At 42.9% G+C, this 15,446-nt stretch overlaps 1 protein-coding gene across 1 annotated transcript in view; it reads left to right on the forward strand.

The window, feature by feature from the left end:
* Positions 1-15,446, forward strand: part of LOC122944578 (GPI inositol-deacylase-like) — a 682,600-nt gene that overhangs the window by 48,624 nt on the left and 618,530 nt on the right. Inside the window, exon 3 of the mRNA XM_044303000.1 lies at positions 395-470. The gene's annotated coding sequence lies outside the window, so the exon portion shown is untranslated. The remainder of the gene's footprint in view (positions 1-394; positions 471-15,446) is intronic.

Consider the following 15,446-nt stretch of genomic DNA (forward strand, 5'->3'; position numbering starts at 1 on the left):
GTGGGAAGGCAGGGAACAAAAATAGCTGGCTTAAGAAATGAATATGTACATTCAATAAAGTTTAACTACATGTTGGCTGTCATGCACCGTGTTTTCTTAGGTGGGTTGCATTGACGTTTCATAAGTGCAGCCAGTTATGTATTTTTTTTTTACATACACAGATGTTAACATTGGCAGAAATGCACTAATATGGGGATATAGGGTTGCCATTTTAGGTGGAGATTTTTTTTCAAGTTAATTTTCATTGTATAAAATAGCACACAGTATCATAAAATTCTGTTGTGGTGAACTGCTGTATTTTTGTATAGCTGGTATAGACTTTGGCACAATTATATATTTGTGGGTGTGCATGCTTTGCTAGATTTAATATTTTAAAACATTTTTGTTTCATTAGTTTTCAGTGGAATGTGAATTCCTAAATGAAGAACTGAGAACCACACAGTTGCCTCTTCCATATGCATTTCCATTTGGTATGTACAAGTTATCAAGATTTTAGCATAAATAAGTGCTTGCTAGCAACAAAGGAAAATTGTCCAAGACAATTAAAAATTTCGGACACGCCCTGCAATAGGCTAAAATAAAACTGCAGTGGGGATGTGCCACTATATGGCTGCAGCAATAAGTTCCATACATCAGCATGTCATTGTATCATGTATTTTATATTACTAAAAAGGCTTGTCCGAGATTTTTCATTATCTCAGACAACCCCTTTGAGTACCTTTTACAGAGTTTTCCCAGACTTACATTATTTGTGATCTGATTGGCTGGAGTCCTACACCCAGCACCCCTGCCAATTTAGAGATCTTTGAGGTAGCACAGAAAACGCTGGTTCGTTTACTGCTGCTTCGTCATCTCCTCCTTTGTCCTCCTCTTTCGCAGCTTCTGAACCAACGTGCAATAGTTGGTCACACCTTTTTAAAAAAAAAAGTGTCAACAAAGCACAGACCCGCATATAAATATGTTCCAAATACTTTAATTATACTCACAAGATCGTAGTCTTTGAACATTGTATAAAACATATAGTGCCCGACCCAGGTTTCGCTCATGCGTCAGTTGGGGCATTTTAGTTTCACTTTCAGATATGGGCGTCATTTATCTTCCCATCATAACCTCCCACGCAAAGATAAATACCGCCCATATCTGAAAGTGAAACTAAAACGCCCCAGACGAAGCATGATCGAAACTTGGGTCGGGCATTACCATATGTTTTATACAATGTTCAAGACTATGATCTTGTGAGTATAATAAAAGTATTTGGAACCTATTTGTGGGTCTGTGCTATATCGACACTTTTCTTTAAAGGTGTGAGAAGCAAATCTACTATTGCAAATTTGGTTCAGAGACTTAGAAGCTACAAAGGAGGAGATAAGAGGAAGCAGCAATATAAAAAAACCAGCATTTTCTGTGTTACCTCAAAGACCTCTTGATTATAGTGTGGCCCCCTAACCCCTCTATTTACTGTATTTAGACTAAAGGAGTTTGGGACCACAGCTCACACTAGCACCCATTTAGATGCACTAAATAATTTTTTATAATTGTAATTTTAGATAGGTACACTTCATCTGGGATTATTCAGAGATTTTTGGACATCTATATATAATTTATTTGAGCACCACTTATATGTGGCTTAGCACAGCTGAGTGCATATTTTCATAAAACCAAAAGTATACAACTTATATATCTTTAAAAAAAAAACATATAAAACCATAAGCCGAAAAAAATATATGATATAAAATCTTAAAGACGACATCCTATTCTTCTGTTGTCTGTCAAACACCCACTTTTCGGTTGTTTGTATATATTGTGTGTGTGGCGGACACCTGAACAGCAACTTTGTCTCAATATTGTGGCTTGCTGTTATGAAGATTCCATCAACATGTTTGACAGTGCCCAGAGTCTCTCGAAGTGTCCGTCTTTACAGCTTTTTCTTTTTGTCTTTATTTTTATTCTTTGTTATAGAAATCAAATGTCTATGGATATTTCATCTCCTTTGGCATGGAAGGCAGCCCAATGCCTTCCGGTAGAGAGCCTGTATTGGAATACATTGTAAATGGGATCAGACCCCCCCAAAATTCAAGTCCCAAAGTGGGACAAAAAAATAAAGTGAAAAAAAAGTTGAAAAAAATAAAGTTTCCCCCCCAAAAAAATTAAAAGTTTCAAGTAACATAGTACATAAGGCCGAAAAAATACATTTGTCCATCCAGTTCGGCCTGTCATCTTGTAAGTTGATCCAGAGAAAGGCAAAAAAAAAAACCTTGGGGTAGAAGCCAATTTTTCCCACTTTAGGGGAATTAAAAATTCCTTCCCGGCTCCAATCAGGCAATCAGAATAACTCCCTGGATCAATCACCCCTCTCTAGTAGCTATTGCCTGTAATCTTATTACACTCCAGAAATACATCCAGGCCCCTCTTGAATTCCATTATTGTACTCACTATCACCACCTCCTCAGACAGAGAGTTCCATAGTCTCACTGCTCTTACCCTAAAGAATCCTCTTCTATGTTTGTGTACAAACCTTCTTTCCTCCAGACGCAGAGGTTGTTCCCTCGTCACAGTCCTGAGGATAAATAGATGATGGGATAGATCTCTGTACTGACCCCTAATGTATTTATACATGGAAAAGGATCTAGGAATTTTAATAAACAGCAAACTAAGCTGCAAAAACCAGTGTCAGGCAGCTGCTGCCAATGCCATTAAGATAATGGGTTGCATCAAAAGGGGCATAGATGCCCGTGATGAGAACATAGTCCTACCACTTTACAAATCATTAGTCAGACCACACATGGAGTACTGTGTACAGTTCTGGGCTCCAGTGAACAAAGCAGACATAGCAGAGCTGGAGAGGGTCCAGAGGAGGGCAACTAAAGTAATAACTGGAATGGGGAAACTACAGTACCCTGAAAGATTATCAAAAATAGGGTTATTGGGGGCCGGAGCTAGCGCCGGACAGGAATGGACGTGCGTGTCTGAGCTCTGCAACTCAGACCCGGCTTCACAGCAGCTAACTTTGGCAATTTGGCTCAGAAAATGGGTAAAATAGGCCAGCAAAGAACGGGAGATTCGTCTCTATCACACAAGCAGACTACAAACAGCGGGGACATGGACAAGTTTGTCAAAAAGGCGGCGGCAATATGCGCGGCAAGGGAAGCAAAGATGGTGCCGGATCCCCACAAAGAAACTGAGGAGAGCAATTCAGAGCTCCTAGCTGATGGCAGCGATGCGGAGGATCAGAGACATCGTAAACACCTCCCAATTTCCAGAAAATATCTGGACTCAGCCTTACAAAGAGCAATGGAACCTCTGGTGAGCGAGCTATCTTCCCTCAGACAGGACGTTCAGCGTGTGGGTGGCAGGGTAGAAGCCCTTGAATCTAATCAGGCCGCAATCCTGGACTTTCAGATGGCCACTACTAAAAGCCTACAAAACTGCCAAACGCACCTTAACAATGTATTCAGCGCTCTGGAGGACCAAGAAAACTGGGGGAGAAGGAATAACCTCCGTTTTAGAGGGGTCCCTGAGACGGAAACCCCACAGGACTCTGCTGAAATAGTCAAGGAGATCTGTGTAGGTCTCCTAGGCCCAGAAAGATCCGCCTCAATTATCATTGAAAGGGCTCACCGGGCTCTGTGCCCAATACTTAAAGGCAATGAGCCCCCTCGAGATATTATATGCCGCTTTCTCCATTTCCAAGACAAGGAGGCCATAATCAACAAAGCAAGATTACCGAATGGAGTGAAACATAATGGGGTGCCAATAAGCATTTTTCAAGATTTGGCCCCAATGATCCTCCAGAAAAGGAGGACCCTCAAGCCTCTCACAGATTGGCTCAGAAACCATAAGATTTTATATCGCTGGCAGTTTCCATTTGGATTAGCCTTCTCCTTCCAAGGCAGAAAGATATCTATCAAATCTCACCAAGACCTGGGTCCTGCATTCGACATCCTGGATATTGCTCCCATAGAAATCGAGGACTGGGCCACAGTACAAGACCTCACATTGTTACCGGAGCTTCCTAGGATCCTGCCCTTTGAATTGAGAGGCACACCTAAAGCACAAAGACAAAAGGAGAAGAAGAGGAATCAACCTCTCACCCCAAGATGTATATCTACAGATGTCGCCTGAAACACAAACAGAAAACTTCTCTCATATCTCCGTTCCATATGCTGAGTATATGATGCAAAACTCTCTACTTCTGTATCTCTCCTTCCTACCCCCTTACTTACACCCTTTAGTACTCTGTTTAATTTCTCTCTTCCTTCTATTTCCTTGTATATGTACTTAGCAGTCTCTATTGGTGCTCCTGGCTACACATTGCCTCTGTACTTACCTATGTAGGCGAAGATTTAGTGTATAGCCGGCGGCAAAATATCATTCCTATTCACATTCCCTGGGCTGTATTCCTTATGTACCCAGAGGCCTTAATATTATATGCATGCTATCTTTGCAATCATCTACAAATACTATTTTCGGAACAAGGTAGTTCTGACTGGTATTCAAAGATCCTTGGCGTTACTCCCGACCTCACAGTGCCTCTGTGCTTATATACGTATGCGATGATCCAGTGTGAGGCCGGCAGTATATTATTACAATTATTCGCACAGCCTAGAATGTTGTATTTTATCTTCGTATCCAGCGGCCTTAAGATTATGCGCATGTCATTTCTGCAACCTCTTACAGATACTACTTTCGTGACTAGGTAGTTCTGACTGGTACTCAAGGGTCCTCGGCGGTACTCCCGGCCTCACAGTGCCTCTGTGCTTGCCTACCTACGCGAGGAGCCAGTGTGAGACCGGCAGTTTACTATCATACATATTGTACCCAGCGGCCTTACGCTTATATGTATGACATATTTGGAAACCACATACAGACACTTTTCCTAGAGCAATGTAGTTCTAACATGCAATCAGTGGTCCCTGACGGCGCTCCCAGCTGTGCACTGTCTCTGTGCTTTCATATACATGCGATGATTCAGTGGGCAGCCGGCAGCGTAAGGTCATACCTATTCACGTTGCAGGTGCTCCTTTCAATCTGTTCTCAGCGGCCTTAAGCTTATATTTAAACCATGATTAAACTCACCTATGGGCTATGCAATCAGCAGACATTAACAGTGCTCCCGGCTACACATTGTCTCTGTGCTCTCTATCTATGCGATGATTCCGTTTCAATATATTAGGAATAAGATTCTCAAATATCCCCATTTAATGAGGTTTTAGCTTGTACTTCATAACCACCGGTGATAATACCGACTACACATCATCTTCATGCTCTCCTTTTCTGCGAGGATTTCATGTGTAGTTAGTAACATAATAAGTCATTATCTCATTAACACTTGAGTTCTGTTCTATTTTTATGTATCCAGCGGCCCCAAGCTTCATTTTGAAATTCCTGAATTAATCCTAGGTGCTATGGATACAACCTTTGTTATCCTATTTTCCCTTAATGATAATTGGCTTAACTCTCTGGCTAAGCTGACAGCTATAATTGTGAACCGGGTCTATAAATGGCATTTGCCACTTCCCCCCACTTGATAAGTCATTCAAGACCAGTTTAGTATGATCCTAATAGTTTCTTTTTTGTTCAATTTATATTTGTTCTATTTTGTTCTGCACAAGTCTCTCATTATCCAGCGGGGCATCCATCCGTGGCGGTCCATCCTACCTCTGAGACAATGGCTTTTAATTCATACGTCTCACTCAAAAGCTAAGTACCCTGAGCAACTCACGTTCTTTAAACGCTTCCTCAAGTGTCGGGCACGTCGCTCTGCCACTCCTCGTCACCCCCATAATGGCTATTAGTATTGCCTCTTATAATGTTAAGGGTTGCAATTTGCCTTCTAAGCGGAGCCAGTTCTTTGGGGTGTTGAGGAGAGACAAAGCGAACTTAATCTTCTTACAAGAAACACATTTTAAATTTCAGCACTTCCCCAACTTATCCTTCTCATTTTACCCTACTTGGTTTCATTGTGGTTCCCCCAAGTCAAATTCCAAAGGAGTTAGTATCGGCTTCCCGAGTAAGATACCCTTCTTCTTAGATGACCAGCTATGTGACCCTGAGGGTCGTTTCATTATGATCAAAGGCAAGATAGGCCAACACCTATACACCTTTGTAAATGTCTACGCCCGAAATAGTCGCCAGATTCCCTGGCTAAAGTCAATCCTACTAAAAATAGAATCTTTTAGAGATGGCATCACGGTAGTTGGGGGGGACTTAAACCTGGTCCTAAACCCTTTCATTGACTCCTCATCGCACAAATCAGCCCAATCTCAAAAGGGCATTCGCTCTTTATTGAGGTCACTAGCCAAAGCTCACCTAATAGATGTCTGGCGTACCATACATCCAGATTCTAGAGACTATACTTTCTACTCATCACTACACAGATCGTATCAACGCCTAGACTATTTATTTATCTCAAAGGAACATCTTCACTTGTGTGCTAGAGCTGAAATAGGTTCCATAATCTTATCTGATCATGCTCCCATATTTTTACATATGAATTCCCCCCTTAACCATAAACCCTCTAGTCATTGGAGATTTAATGAGCAACTCACCAATCTACCAACCACTAAATCTAAACTGAAAGACCTTCTTGAAGAATATTTCAACACGAACTGTACCCCCGAGGTATCGCCACAAATAATTTGGGATGCCCACAAAGCATTTATTAGGGGCCACTGTATTAGTTTAGGGGCTCATCATAAAAAAGAAAGACAAAAACAGTTAGACGCCCTCTATGATAAAATTAGTCAGCTGGAGGGTGCCCATAAAAAACCCCAATTGGAATCACACCTAATAGAACTCTCTGCATGTAGGGCTGCCATCAAAAATCTATTAAATACGGCCTCTGCTAAACTATATCTACATTCTCAATATAAAATATTTGCTCATGGAAATAAAGCTTCTCGATATATGATGTCCAGACTAAAACGTAGGAAACTAAATAATTATATACATAAACTAAAGACCCCAGAAGGTGCGCTAACCTTCGAACCAAGTAAAATTGCTTCCCTATTTAGAGACTATTACGAATCTCTCTACAATTTTAACTCGACGCAACCTCCCTCAGGCAATACGGTTGTCCCTCCACCCCTTACTTCATATTTCAGCGGCTTGTCCCTCTCCTCTCTCTCGGAACAGGATAAAGTTTACTTAGCCTCCACATTTTCTTCAGAAGAACTCCTACAAGCTATTAAAAACTCCCGGAAAGGGAAATGCCCAGGCCCAGATGGGTTCCCTATTCCCTACTACTTGTCTTTCCATGAAATACTAATCCCGCACCTTATTCCAGTATACAATAACGCCTTACAAGGTATTCCACTATCGACGGATATGACCAAAGCCCACATTACCCTAATTCCCAAGGAAGGCAAAGACCATTCTTTATGTCCCAACTACAGACCTATCTCTCTTCTTAATATTGATTTAAAACTATTAGCTAAAATGCTCGCAAACAGGTTATCAAAGTTTCTCCCCGCATTAGTCCATAGAGATCAAGTGGGATTCGTGAAAAATAGGGAAGGGAAAGACAACACGGCCCGTATTCTTAACATTATACATTATGCTAAGAGGAAAGGCCTTCCTCTGGTCCTTCTCAGCACAGATGCTGAGAAGGCATTCGACAGAGTCAATTGGCTCTTCATGTATACGGCGTTGCAATCTCGTAACTTCCCCCTCCCCTTTATAGCAGCAATTAAAGCAATGTATCAGCATGCCTCAGCCTCAATAAGGGTCAATGATACCTTATCAAAGCCATTTAGGATTAGCAATGGCACCCGGCAAGGCTACTCCCTATCACCCCTCCTGTTTGTCCTCGCCTTAGAAACCCTTCTACAGACTATTCGGATGGATTCTGACATCTTGGGAATAACTCTAGGTGACCAACAACATAAAATAGCCGCTTTCGCGGATGATCTGCTCTTAATAATAAGTTAATGAAATAATGATAGCTCTCCCAAAAAGTTTATGGCCATTTAGAAACATATGGCTCACTTTCTAATTTCAAGGTGAATCTTAATAAATCACTAATAATTTCCACAGGACTTAAAAAATCTTTGAAGACCCATCTAGAAGCAGATTCGCCATTTAACTGGTCGTCCCCTTTCCTAACCTACCTAGGTATCAAAATGAGTACAGATCTCGATCAACTCTTTAATCTGAACTATATTCCTCTTCAAAATAAATTGGCAGAAGATTTAACTTCCCTTGATATCCCCACACTCTCGTGGTTTGGGAGGAAAAACATATTCATGTCACTTATTATCCCTAAACTTACTTACCTCCAACAAACGTTACCAATTCCCGTCCCCTACATTTACTACTCTAAACTTAAGTCCATGTTCCGCTCCTTTATATAGAATAAGAAAAAGGCCAGAACAGAATGTCATATGTCTTTGTCTTACCCGAGAGAGAGGGGAGGAATAGCGTTACCAGACCCTGAACTCTACGGTAGAGCTATTTTACTCACTAGAGTGATGGACTGGTTGACGGCCCCCAAGCAAAAATCTTGGGTCCCAATGGAGGAGACGCTACTAGGACTTGCGTTCAGAGCGGCTTTACTGGGACGCATGTCTCCACTGCCCCCCCATCCTGATATCACCCCGGTTATGAAAGCCACTTTAAATGCATGGTACACCTTACAAAAATCACCCTTGTGCTCCCCACTCCCATCTCCGATCCTTAAAATAGAGGACATTTTTCATTTAGCCCCCCAGGCCTTACAGAACAGCATACCCACTGAAATTGCTTGGTCTAATTTGAAACTGACGGATCTTTACATAGATGGCAAACTACTTACCGTAAATGAAATGGGCGATCTCTTAAAGAGCTCACGCTCCAGCTTTACTGGGCTCCATTTCTTAAGAGCATACATGTCTCAAAACATACAATTACATACGTCCTATTACTTGGTTTGAACACATCATGAACACATCATCTGCCGAGATCCTACCCCACATAAGCTGATCTCACAATGGTACAACAGATTAAGAACTCCTCCTCCGCCCTAACGCCGGCGTTTATAAGACTTTGGGAAAAAGACCTAAACAAAAATCTCTCTTCGGAGGATACCTGCATCATCTATAACTCTTCACATAAATCCTCAAGATGTGTCAGGGTTCAGGAGAATAACTATAAAATCATCAAGATGGTATAAAACCCCTGACAAGACATGCCTATACTCAGCTACAGCTTCTGACACTTGTTGGAGATGCTCAAAAGAAAGGGGCTCTTTTATCCACATATGGTGGTCTTGTCCAATTTTACTCAGTTGGTGGGAAAAGGTTTTCCAAATCTGTAATAAGATTTGCAATACCAACATCACCCGTCTCCGGAAGTTGCTCTCCTGAATCTTTACCCTCGCAACCCCTTTCCCCCTAATCTACTTCTTCTCAAACATCTAGTGAACGCCGCAAAATTGCTGATTCCTATATTATGGTTGTCAACCGAGGTTCCCTCTATGGATCAATGGTACCAGAAGATTGACCACATTTTCCGACTGGAAGAGCTATTCTCATGGGAACTGAGATCCCATCATAAATTCCTAAAGATCTGGAGCCAATGGATTTCTTTTAGAGGATATTAGATGGAAGTTAGCACAAATAGCATGATCCCTGGTGTTACAGCATTAAGGACCCATATCAGCTAGCTTCCCACCTTCTACTCCTTTCCTGACCCCCCTCACATTATTTAACGTTGAGTTGCTCAGACGGTAATGTTGCTCCTGCTTTGGGCTGTCCCGGATGGATCGTAACACTTAGATTTAAGGTAATTAGCGGATATCTTTATGACAATACTTGCTACCTGGTTATTAAGCATGCTTTTATAAAGTATACCCTTTATCAGAGGCTTTTTCTGCTGATTATCCTTTGAGATTTTGTCTTATCTTACTTGGTGTATAATTAATATCTGACACTGTACTCTGTTTCTCTTGTATGTAAGAGCAAAGGAGTATGTTACTTCTCTTCCGCTCTATTTTTGTATTGTATTGATTTATTCAATAAAATAAAAAAAAAAAAAAAATATCTAAAATTTTTTGGGGGTTATTCACTTTAGAAAAAAGATGACTGAGGGAGATCTAATTAATATGTATAAATATATCAGGGGTCAGTACAGAGATCTATCCCATCATCTATTCATTCCCAGGACTGTGACTGTGACGAGGGGACATCCTCTGCGTCTGGAGGAACGAAGGTTTGTACACAAACATAGAAGAGGATTCTTTACGGTAAGAGCAGTGAGACTATGGAACTCTCTGCCTGAGGAGGTGGTCATGGTGAGTACAATAAAGGAATTCAAGATGGGCCTGGATGTATTTCTGGAGTTTAATAATATTACAGGCTATGGCTACTAGAGAGGGGTCGTTGATCCAGGGAGTTATTCTGATTGCCTGATTGGAGTCGGGAAGGAATTTTTTATTCCCCTAAAGTGGGGAAAATTTGCTTTTTTTGCCTTCCTCTGGATCAACTTGCAGGAAGACAGGCCGAACTGGATGGACAAATGTCTTTTTTCGGCCTTATGTACTATGTTAACCACTTCAATCTCCCTAGCTGAAAGACCCTTAATGACCAGGCCACTTTTTACACTTCTGCACTACACTACTTTCACCGTTTATTGCTCGGTCATGCAACTTACCACCCAAATTAATTTTACCTCCTTTTCTTCTCACTAATAGAGCTTTCATTTGGTGGTATTTCATTGCTGCTGACATTTTAAATTTTTTTGTTATTAATCAAAATTTAACAATTTTTTTGCAAAAAAAAATGTAATTTTTCACTTTCAGTTGTAAAATTTTGCAAAAAAAAAACGACATCCATATATAAATTTTTCACTAAATTTATTGTTCTACATGTCTTTGATAAAAAAAAAAAAATGTTTGGGCAAAAAAAAAAAATGGTTTGGGTAAAAGTTATAGCGTTTACAAACTATGGTACAAAAATGTGAATTTCCGCTTTTTGAAGCAGCTCTGACTTTCTGAGCACCTGTCATGTTTCCTGAGGTTCTACAATGCCCAGACAGTACAAACACCCCACAAATGACCCCATTTCGGAAAGTAGACACCCTAAGGTATTCGCTGATGGGCATAGTGAGTTCATAGAACTTTTTATTTTTTGTCACAAGTTAGTGGAAAATGATGATTTTTTTTTTCTTACAAAGTCTCATATTCCACTAGCTTGTGACAAGAAATAAAAACTTCCATGAACTCACTATGCCCATCACAAAATACCTTGGGGTGTCTTTTTTTTCCAAAATGGGGTCACTTGTGGGGTAGTTATACTGCCCTGGCATTTTAGGGGCCCAGATGCGTGAGAAGTAGTTTGTAATAAAAATCTGTAAAAAATGACCGGTGAAATCCGAAAGGTGCTCTTTGGAATGTGTGCCCCTTTGCCCACCTAGGCTGCAAAAAAGTGTCACACATCTGGTATCGCCATACTCAGGAGAAGTTGGGGAATGTGTTTTGGCGTGTCATTTTACATATACCCATGCTGGGTGAGAGAAATATCTTGGCAAAAGACAACATTTCCCTTTTTTTTTTTTATACAAAGTTGGCATTTGACCAAGATACACGGAGTGCAGAATTATTAGGCAAGTTGTATTTTTGAGGATTAATTTTATTATTGAACAACAACCATGTTCTCAATGAACCCAAAAAACTCATTAATATTGTCGGGTTGTAATAATTCAATTAAGAATTATTAATTATGGTCATAAAAATAATTAACCATAAAAAAAAAAATATTTATAAAATTTGTCATAAATTCTTAAAATCATGACCTGGTGAATCGTAGACAACCTAATTGATACAATTCACATCTGAGGCCGACTATTTCCCCAGATAAATAAGTTATTTTTGACGTGAGATGACGTTAATGATAAAACATGTAGTTCTGCATTATACAATAATACACAGGTTTATAAAAATATGCAGATTTATTGGTTACAAGGTTACAAACATATATAAGTAAATAAACACAATGATACATGCAAATGAATATATATAGCATTGATATAAAGCATTACAAGCTTAACAATACATGTGAGTGGAAATAACTTGTCACGTTATAACCAAGCTATTATTAGGTTAGGATATCAAAGTAGGAACATAAGTTATATACATTACCACTGTTCAGAGAAAGCCTCATGATATCAGGACGGGCATGTCTAATCCTAGACATCAATATGGAATGCTAAATACATTCTTCCCCCTTCTAACCAACTACACATCACATGACTTCAGGCATGGGCAGATCCATTTAAGGATATAACTTAGAAGAGATAACTGTATCCTTCCGCCCCATCCTGGACTATTTTCACATATATAACGTTGGTAAGACTATTAAGACAAATAACAGGGATATAGGATCTTTTCTAGACCATATCTTAAATGGGAAGGACTTGAAATAAGTCTTTCCTGTGGGTATCCATCACTTAGCTTGGCGAAGAATGTTCTATCAATATATATATATATATTTGTGGTCAGGGCTAGGATGGTGGAAGTGGGAAAGGGGAAACCCTTAACCCTGAACCTAGAGGCTGGGGTGTGCCGGGAGCCACGGTCGCGGGTACGCCAAGAAAAGGGGGCATACCCAAGGTGAGAGTGGAGAAAAGGGGAGGGAGGGAGGGGCACGCCGCTGGAACGTCAGGCTGGAGAGGAGGTGAGTGCCGGCCTAAGTACTGCATGCCCCTCCCACAATTACAGGCTGCGCTGCAGCCTTAACTATTTGTGGTCAGGGCTAGGATGGTGGAAGTGGGAAAGGGGAAACCCTTAACCCTGAACCTAGAGGCTGGGGTGTGCCGGGAGCCACGGTCGCGGGTACGCCAAGAAAAGGGGCCAAAGACTCTGAATAGGTGACATAGTTTTATTGAATATCACAAAGCCAGTGTACGGAAGGCCTGAGAGATTTCTGCCTGGGGATTTGGTGTATAGCGGGCGAAACAGGACGAACGCCAACAGCCCCATGCAGCGGATGACATGTGCGGGGACCTGATGCTTGGATGCTGCCGACGCAGCCCTAACGCGGAAGGAATGACCTGAAATGGTACTGGGGTCGTGACCCAACCCCTGCATCAGGGACCGGACGAGGGACATGAATTTTGATGTGGTGAGTGGCTGACCCACGCAAGGCAGAAGAGGGGAGTCTGGTGGAGAGACCGTGAAGCAGTACGATAATTGCTACAGAACCTTGACCGGGCACCAACGGTTACCTGAAGGGAAGAACTTAATCTCCGTGGGAGGACCAGACTGGTGGTTTTGGAGGACGGGAGATGGAGGACAAAATGGTCTGTGGACCAGACTGGGTGGCGTTTCTGGAGGAAGCTATGACGCCCGGAGCCCGACGTAAATTCACCAGGCCTGAGGAAGCCGTAGAACCCGAGGTAAATAGCCGCCTTCAGAACCGTGCTGAGAGAGGGCCCAAAAGGACTGCCGTCTAAGGCCGAGGATAGGGCTCTGAACAATTCCCCCGACACCGGCAGTCTACGGGTGCGCGGACACTTTCTCTTCTTCTGCAGACCCCTGAGTGTTGCCTTGACGGCTTGTGAAGCAAGTATGGAACCCCCATCTGGCTTGGCGATCATGCGATAATGCTGGAGCCCTGCTAAATATAGCTTGATGGTGTTGTGCGACAAGGAGAGGCGAGTGTGGCAAAAATGCAATGAACGCCAAGACATATGAGGCTTCCTCCAGCTGACCCCTTGGGAATTCTCGAGCAAACTTGCTAAAAGCTGTGAAGCCGGCCCGATAATTCCTGGCTGTGCTGAGGGAAAGAGAACCCTTGACCAGTCTCTCTGCCTGGACCACCAGGGATGCTAATCCAGGATGAATGAGCTTAGTGGAGGAACCTGCGTACCGGGATGATCTGCTTCGGGCATTTCCTGAAAGAAAGTGGAAAAACAGAAACGGGAGATGGCGTCAGCGGCAGTATTGGAATCCCCTGGAATGTGAGCACGACGGACGTGGAAGTTGTGGGTGAAGGATATCCACACTAATTTCCGCAGTAGAGCTATGACCCGGAGAGATCTGGACCTGCCGGAATTGATAATAACGACCAGGGACTGGTTGTCCGTGACAAACAAGACTGGCAAGTTGGACCAGGAGCTGCCCCAGACTAAGGCGGCAGCCACGATGGGATATAATTCCAGGAAAGGAGAAGACATGGCAGCTGGGTCTGCTTGGATTTCCGGGGGCCACCTGGCCACCAGCCAGTGGGACCTGAAGATGGCGGCAAAGCCGATGGAACCGGCTGCGTCCGGGAAAATAATCGGGGAAGCCGAGTCCCAACGGGGAACGAAGAGGGAATGCCGTTCCATTCTGAAAGGAAGGTGTTCCACATGGCAAGATCCGAGATGGCGTGGCGGTCGAGGTGGACAACAGAATCCTGGTCACGAACTGTGGAAAGAAGATGCAACAGGCTGGCCAGAAAAGACCGGCCCTGGGGCATGATCCTCGAGGCGTGATTCAGCAGACCCAGTAAGGACTGAAGCTTCCGCCTTGGTCAGGGACAGAGCGCTGACCGCCCGGGAGATGGCAGAGCGGATCCTGGTCAACTTTTCAGGTGGCAGACTGGCCTCCATCTTGACGGAATCTAATGTGATGCCCAGAAGATCACCCTGGTGGCAGGTGTAGCGGGAATTGAAGGGACCGGACGAGGATTCTCAATGAGCAAGAAATCGTCCAGGTAATGAATTACCATGGGAAGACCTCCATGATGCACCAGGATCCAATGGAGAGCCCTGGCAAACTGGTCGAACAGCCAGGGGCTGCTCTTGGACCCAAAGGTTAAGCGGTTGGCAAAATAACCCTGTCCGACCAATTGATACCATAGTACCTCCAAAGATGCGGGTGGACCGGGAGAAGCTTGAAGGCATCAGCTTTGTCTATCTTGGCAAGCCAGGACCCAACCTCCGACTGGAGAATGAGCTGAAAGGCTTCCTCAACTGACGAGTATTGCATGGAATACTCCTCAGAGGGGATAAGGGAATTCAGGCTTGGGATGGATGACATATGAGGCGCTGACGGGTCGTAGATGAGGCGTTTTAATTGGAGGATTGTTTCACAACCAGCCCGATGGGGTTGATCCGCCAGGAATGAAACGGAATGTGGAGAAAGGGACCGATGATGAAACCCTTTTCCACTTCGGATCAAAGGAGGGCATCCACGGCCTCCGGGTCACCGACCTGCGGAAGAATGTAAATGAGAGGAAAAACGAAGCTGCGGACACGAAGGAGCAGCCGAAAATGAAGATGAAAAGCGAGGGAAACGAAACTATTTAAAATACTTACCAGAAGACGCCCAAGACCAAGGAAAAGGAGATCTGAATCCGAACCGGTAAGCTAAAGAAAAATCCAGACCTGCAGACGAGAAGAGGAAAACAAACAAAAAATACGGTCCTCAGAGGGACCGAACAAGACCTGAACTTACCTGAGGAAAGATTTTAAAAACCTTTGACTGACGC

Source organism: Bufo gargarizans, chromosome 8, assembly GCF_014858855.1.
Source record: "Bufo gargarizans isolate SCDJY-AF-19 chromosome 8, ASM1485885v1, whole genome shotgun sequence".
Taxonomy (NCBI): Eukaryota; Metazoa; Chordata; class Amphibia; order Anura; family Bufonidae; genus Bufo; species Bufo gargarizans.